The 7799-nt window shown below is 42.3% G+C and overlaps 1 protein-coding gene across 3 annotated transcripts in view; it reads right to left on the reverse strand.

The window, feature by feature from the left end:
- The window catches only part of INSR (insulin receptor), a 112947-nt gene that overhangs the window by 59262 nt on the left and 45886 nt on the right, over positions 1-7799 (reverse strand). The gene's annotated exons all lie outside the window — the stretch shown is intronic.

Raw genomic sequence — 7799 nt, forward strand, 5'->3', positions numbered from 1 at the left:
GGGCCGCTGAGCCTGCCCGTCCGGAGCCTGTGCTCCGCAACGGGAGAGGCCACAGCAGTGAGAGGCCCGCGTACCGCAAAAAAAAAAAAAAAAAATCCCTTAAACTGACAGGATGCCCCACCCCACCTTCTGCTACTCTTAAGCAACATCTCAGCAATTCCACTAGGACACTGGAAATATATGCCAGAGGAGACTTATTACGCTAATTTCCTTTAGTAAACAGTTCAAATCTTACCTTGGAAACCCATGAAACAAGGAAAGCCAGCCCCAGGGCCATGCAGAATCCTTTCCTCTCAACGCTAAGCATCAGACTTTCCTGTGACTTTTGCTCTTGAGGTGGTAAATATGGATGTTTCAAGAATGGCATGAGTTTCCCAGCATATGTATTATTTTTTTCATTTATTTTCAAGAGGCTTTGGTGTGAAAGATTAGACGACCAGGAAATAAGTGACGGAGAAGATTAGAAAATTAATACATTCACTGTTGGCTGCTGGAGAGCCGCTCTGGGACAAAGTGAGCTACGTGTTAAATAACCACTTCAAAATCGAGGGAAAACTTGCTTGCATTCCTGCAAGTTTGCTTGCATTCCTGCATTCGAGTTTACTATCGATTCTAGCTGGCTCAGAACGATTCCTGACATCAGTCTCCCCTTTCACCAAGAGGACTGCTGTTTCTTACACGTTCTCTTGCAAGTTACACAACAGTTTCTCCACTGAGCCACACAGGATTATGGATTAGAAAAGCAGTCCACCTCCGTGATAACCATACCAGCAGCATGATCGTTTCGGTTTTGCTGGGGGTTTTTTTCCTAAAAACCATCATCTATCGCCAACTAGTAACATAACATCCTGAAAGATGTTTTTCTGTTTCTTAATATACCTGGAACGAGGTAGCCTGACACCTGTACCTTCACACGAAGATCCTATTTCAACACAGGAATTAGGGTGGCATCACCTAGAAAAACCACTGGCAAACCTGGACCAGACTGTCCCAACGCTGGGGCCTCTCTCAGGGCATAAGAAACAGCTACAAAAGGACCCAATAAGTCCTGCTCACAAAGGCAGTTTTTCTCTGGCCACCACTGTGTAGGGCAGCTCAGAAACTTACCCATGGGGTCTCAAGAGTTCCCAGGTCTGGAGCCCACCAGGAACCCCCCCCCCTCCATGGAAAGCTGCCCCAGAATGGATTTGGCCATTTGGACTCTGCTTGAAAACCGGGGTTGGGTCTCAAAGGCTATTGTAACAGCTTAACACATTGAATCTGCTGTCCTCACAAATGGACAAATGCCATCTGTATCTCTCGGATATATGAGACAGTCAAGAGTTCCTGATTGCATCCCATTTACGAAGCGAGGCTCAAAACAGGAAGGTCAAGAGTCTTAACCATTATATAATTATCCTCTGCAGTAAAACAATTGAAGCATTCCACTCCAATTAGAAGCGCCACGGGGCTACCCACATTCAAATCTGTCATTTAACACTGTTCTGAAAGTTCCTGCCCTAATGAGGTTAACATCCATAACCGACATAATTATTGGTAAAGGGCAGCAAATCATCCCTATCTGCAGGTGCTATGATTATAGCGTTGGAAAATTTAAGGGAACGAACTGCACGGCTTTTAGAATTAGTAAGCACTTAATAAAGTAGCAGTGGAATGAGAAAACACAATCCCTGTCCCATATTCTGAAAAATTACCACTTTCAATGCTTTTTTGGGGGGCTAGGGGGATGAAAACTGATTTTTTTTAAGTACAGTTGATTTACAGTGCTGTGTTAGTTTCAGTCCACAGCAAAGTGAATCAGTTATATATATTCTTTTTCAGATTCTTTTCCATTATAGGCTATTCCAAGATATTGAGTAGAGTTCCCTGTGCTATACCATAGGTCCTTGTTGTTTATCTATTTTATATAGAGTAGTGTGTATCTGTTAATCCCAAGCTCCTAATTTATCCCTCCACCCCCCCATCCCCTTTTGTAACCGTAAGTTCATTATCTATGTCTGTGAGTCTGTTTCTGTTTTGTAAATAAGTTCGTTTGTATCATTTTTTTTAGATTCCACATATTAGTGATATATATTTGTCTTTCTCTGTCTGACTTCAGTTAGTATGCTAATTTCTAGGTCCCTCCATGTTGCTGCAAATGGCATTATTTCATTGAGTGCTTTTTTAAAAATCTCTGTCACATTAGATAGAGAGAGAGAGAGAGAAGATAGATGGATAGTTAGATAAACAGATGATAGGTAGTGAGATAAACAGATAGAGTAGTGTGTATCTGTTAATCCCAAGCTCCTAATTTATCCCTCCACCCCCCCCATCCCCTTTTGTAACCATAAGTTCATTATCTATGTCTGTGAGTTTGTTTCTGTTTTGTAAATAAGTTCGTTTGTATCATTTTTTTTTAGATTCCACATATTAGTGATATATATTTGTCTTTCTCTGTCTGACTTCAGTTAGTATGCTAATTTCTAGGTCCCTCCATGTTGCTGCAAATGGCATTATTTCATTGAGTGCTTTTTTAAAAATCTCTGTCACATTAGATAGAGAGAGAGAGAGAGATAATAGATGGATAGTTAGATAAACAGATGATAGGTAGTGAGATAAACAGATAGATGGATAGTTAGATAAACAGATGATAGATAGTGAGATAGATAGATAGATAGATAGATAGATAATAGCTAAAGTAGGTAGATGGATATCTAGATGAAAGAATGGGTGGGTAACGGCTGGATGAGTAGGTGGGTCAATAGACAGATGGATGGGTAGGCAGAAAGCCAGCCAACCTACAATTCTATTCTATTCTACGAATAGAATTATTTTATGATTTTTCTTCAGACAGAATCTAATTCTTATGTGCGTCATTTGTAGGTTGGCTGGCTTTCCACCTATCCGTCCATCTGTCCATTGATCCACCTACTCATCCACCAAAAGAGAACCCTTGGGAAACAGAGAGAGAAAAGAAAATATTATCAAGATGTCACTTCCCTCCAAATCAATTTATAGGTTTAACATCCCACAAGAAAACTCTCCAAGAGCCTCTGGGTTTTCTTTTTTTCTTTTACTTTCTCTCTTTTTTCTTTCTTGACTCTTGGTTACATTTTTTACATTTTAAGAAGAATAAACAAAGCTAGGGTGCTTTCCAAAAATGGGAAGGAAGAATTACCTGGAAGATCCTTTTGGGATCATTTTACAATCATTTTCATTAGGCCATGAAGGTCAAAAGGAATGCGAAGACGGATGGTTTAGAATACATGGCTCTAAAAACAGATTTCTGCTATGTACGTACGCCACCCACCCCCAAAATAAATAAATAAAGGAAATGTGAGTCACCTGCCCATGAGGTAGACCATAACTGTACAAATTTATGTCACATTCTCACCTCTGAGCAAAGGTGTAATAGACCCCAGATGTTTCATATACATGGTACAAGAAAAACTTTTCAGAATAGAAGCAATGGTGGCACCACAGATTGGGGGGGTTGGAGCCCAAGTCCAAATTTAGGAGACTTAAGAGATAGGAGTGTAATGGAGTATTACTTGGCCATAAAAAGAAAAAAATAATGCCATATGCAGCAACATGGATGTACCTAGAGATTATCAGACTGAGTGAAGTAAGTCAGACAGAGAAAGACAAATATCATACTGCTTATATGTGGAATTGTTTTTAAATGGTACAAATGAACTTAGTTACAAAACAGAAATAGAGTCACAGATGTAGAAAACAAACTTATGGTTATGGGTTGGGGGGGGAGGGATAAATTGGGAGATTGGGATTGACATATACACACTACTATATATAAAATAGATAACTGGGGACTTCCCTGGAGGTCCAGCAGTAAAGACTCTGCCCTCCCAATGGAGGGGCACAGGTTCGATCCCTGGTCAGGGAACAAAGATCCCGCATGCCATGTGGCATGGCCAAAAAAATAATAAAAATAAAAATAAAAAATAAAAAAAGAGGGACTTCACCTTCCAATGCAGGGGGTGCGGGTTTGATCCCTGGTCGGGGAGCTAAGATCCCACATGCCTCGCGGCCAAAAAACCAAAACATAAAACAGAAGCAGTATTGTAACAAATTCAATAAAGACTTTACAAATGGTCCACATCAAAAATAAATAAATAAATAAAAATTTAAAAAAATAAAAGAGTGGATATATGTACAACTGATTCACTTTGCTGTACAGCAGAAAATAATACAACATTGTAAACCAACTATATGCCAATAAAAATTAAACACACACACACACACACACACACAAAAGAGACAGGAGTGTAAACCCCAGACCCTGATCGCGTGAACTCTATTGAGGTTTCCAACCCACTTCTTTTCAGAGATAGAGCCTGTATCCATTTGCTAAGGCTACTGTCACAAAGTGCCACAGATGAAGTGGGTCAAACATCATAAATTTACCATCTCATAGCTCTGGAGACCAGAAGTCCGAATCAAGGTGTCAGCAGAGTTGGTTCCTGTTGTGGGACTGAGGAAAGGATCTGTTCTAAGCCTCTGTCCTTCACTTAGAGATGACTGCCGTCCCTCTATCCCTCGTCACATCATCTTCTTGTACACGTTCGCCTCTGTGTCCAAATTTTCTTTTCTTATAAGGACACCAGTCATATTGCATTGGGGCCCACCCTAATGACCGCATTTTGACTTGGTTGCCTCTCTAAAGAATCTATTTCCAAATAAGGTCACATTCTGAGCTCTTGGGGGTTAGGAATCCAACATATCTTTTGGGGGGGCACACAATCCAACCCAGAACAGAGCCCTTCTGGGCCACAGTGGTGGGTGGGATCCCAGGATGTGGTACACGCCCCCTCCAGACCACAGCAAGCCCACCAGGGATGGAACACAAGAACCCACCTCTCTTTCCTCCACTTTCCAGTCCCCCCTTGCCCTGAACACACTTAACAGTGCCTACTTCTTTCCCTTCCTTCCTTCCTTTCTTTCCTTCCTTTTCTTTCTTATTTATTTTTTAAACTGTGATGAAATATACAGAACATAACATTGACCATTTCAACCATTTTTAAGTGTAGAGTTCCGTAGCATTAAGTACATTTATGAGGTTGTGCAACCGTCACCACGTCCATTTCCAGAGCTTTTTCATCTTCTCAAACTGAAACTCTGTCCCCATTAAACACTCACTCCCCATCCCCTCCCCAAACCCTTGGAACCCACCATCCTACTTTCTGTCTCTATCAATGTGACTACTCAAGGAAACTCTTATAAATGGAATCATACAGTATTTGTGTCTTTTTTGTGACGGGCTTATTAGCATGAAGTCCTCATTTGTAGCATATGTCACAATTTCCTTCCTTTTCGAGGCCAGATCATATTCTATCGTAAGGATATACCACATTTTCCTTATCCATTCATCCGACGATAGACATTTGGGTTGCCTCCACCTTTCAGCGATTGTGAATAATGCTGCTATGAACATGAGTGTACAAATGTCTCTCCAAGTCTCAGCTTTCAAAGATTTGGGGTATATCCTCAGAAGTGAAATTGCTGGATCAGATGGTAAACCTATGTTTAATTTTTTGAGGGACCACCATATTGTTTTCCACTGAGGCTGCATCATTTTACATTCACGCCAGCAGTGCGCAAGGGTTCCAGTTTCTCCACATCCTCGCCAACACTTGTTATTTTCTGTGTTTTTGATAGTAGCCATCCTAGTGGCTGTGAAGTGATAGCTCATTGGCCTACAGCTAATCAAGGGCATCTATCGCTTCCCCAAGGGAATGTCAGCCTCGTGAGGGCAGGAACTCTTATCTCTACTGTTTCCAGCTACACCCTCAGGGCCTAAAACAGTAACTGGCACTTAGTAGGTAGATTGAAAGCAAAAGTCAACTAAAGAGCAGCTTGCACAGGGAAGACAGATTTGAAGGATATTTAAGGAGTTAAAGAGACAGGCTTCCCGGACTTATCAGGTAAAAGGATAAGGAGAGAAGAGTTTCCAGCTCCAGGCCCAGGTCGTGCTGTGAAGGGGAGGGGAGGGGGGGTGGGGGGGTGGAGCTGTATCTTGGGGGCGGAGCTACCCATCTTGGCAGCAGCTGGGTCTCCTTAAGCGTGGTCCTGATTTTTCTCTGAGCCTCAATTTCTTCCTCTATAAAAGGGGAATGATGATGGTGTCCACCTCATTGGGTCACCAAAGAGTTGGTGAGATAATTCACGCAAAGGGTCCGGCTTACAGCACAGCACGCTGCCTTCCATCCACGTTAGCTCGTGGCCTCCCCTGGGAGAGATTAAATCAGACCCTTCCTCACACGGGCGAGCCTCTCCAGCACGCCCAAGAACCCCAGAGGTCTGTGCAGAAGAGAAACTATCTAGGGAATGTGTTTTCAACAAAGTGAACGCCAAAGGAACACGTGTCTATAGCCGGAGTTATGGCCTTTAAAAGCCTCCAGCTTCCCTGCCTGGCTCGGGGCACTCACTCCCTTGGCTGGTCCAAGACCTTGGGCGGCCTCCGGAACAAGAGCCAGGAGCCGCGAGGCGCATGCCCACTTCATCTGCACAGAATTGCCCACTTCATCTGCACAGAATTGCCCACTTCATCTGCACAGCCTGCACCCGAGGAAACTGAAGAGTCTCCGTGGAACGTTCTGGCTGTTCAGCAACAGAGGTTCCTGATCCTGGAATTGCTTCTGCCAGCACTGTTCTGGTTCAAACTCTTCCCATTGTCTTGATAAAGTTCAAAGTCTGGGTGTATATCTACCACCCAGCAACCTGCCACCTGTCCTTCCCCCTGCCACCAAATTCTTGGCCTTCAAATCCTAATGGCTCATGGCAGTGAATCTCATTGACCACGACCTGCCAACATCTCTCAAACTTTTCCAACAAAACTTTTCTTAGGCTGTGTCTCAGGCTCGGCCGTGCACTTTCTGCATGAAAGGTATGGGAAGTCTGAATAACAAGGAATTAATTGGAAAGGGTGTGAGTGAACTCCTGGGGTGATGTCATCTTGTTTATGGTGGTGGTTACACGTGTCAAAATTCACTGAGCGCTTAAGATCTGTGCATTTTATTATATGTTACGTGTCTCGGTTGTTAAAATTAACTAAAAGGAACTACAAAACAGCAGCAATACGACTACAATTTATAAGTACAATATAAGTAAAATGATAGCAACAAGGTAACTGCAATTTATAATTACAGTATATTACAATAATAACAGTGTAACTATACTGTCTATCGTTCCTGCATTATCTCATTTGATCCTTACAACCACGTGATATATTTCTGCAACAGTCCCCCCCTTACTCATGGGGGACACCTTCCAAGACCCCCAGTGGATGCCTGAAACCAAGGAGAGTACCAAACCCTATACCTACTATATCTCTCCTACACATACAGACCTACGATAATGTTCAACTTATTAATTAGGCACAGAAGAGAATATCCCAATGGCCAGCATCACTACTCTTGTGCTTTGGACCCATTATTAAGTAAAATAAGAGCTACCTGACACAAGCACTAGGATACCATGACAGTCAATCTGATAACTGAGATGGCTACTAGGAGACCCATGGGCAGGTAGTATATGTGGATATGCTGGACAAAGGTATGATTTCTGTCCTGGGTGGGACAGAGTGTCAAGATTTCATCATGCCAACTCAGAACTGCACGCGCTTTAAAACTTATGTCTCAGCAAGATCCTTTTTGACCCACCTCCTAGAGAAATGGAAATAAAAACAAAAATAAACAAATGGGACCTAATGAAACTTAAAAGCTTTTGCACAGCAAAAGAAACCATAAACAAGACAAAAAGACAACCCTCAGAATGGGAGAAAATATTTGCAAATGAAGCAA

This window comes from Physeter macrocephalus, chromosome 2 (assembly GCF_002837175.3).
Source record: "Physeter macrocephalus isolate SW-GA chromosome 2, ASM283717v5, whole genome shotgun sequence".
Lineage (NCBI taxonomy): Eukaryota > Metazoa > Chordata > Mammalia > Artiodactyla > Physeteridae > Physeter > Physeter macrocephalus.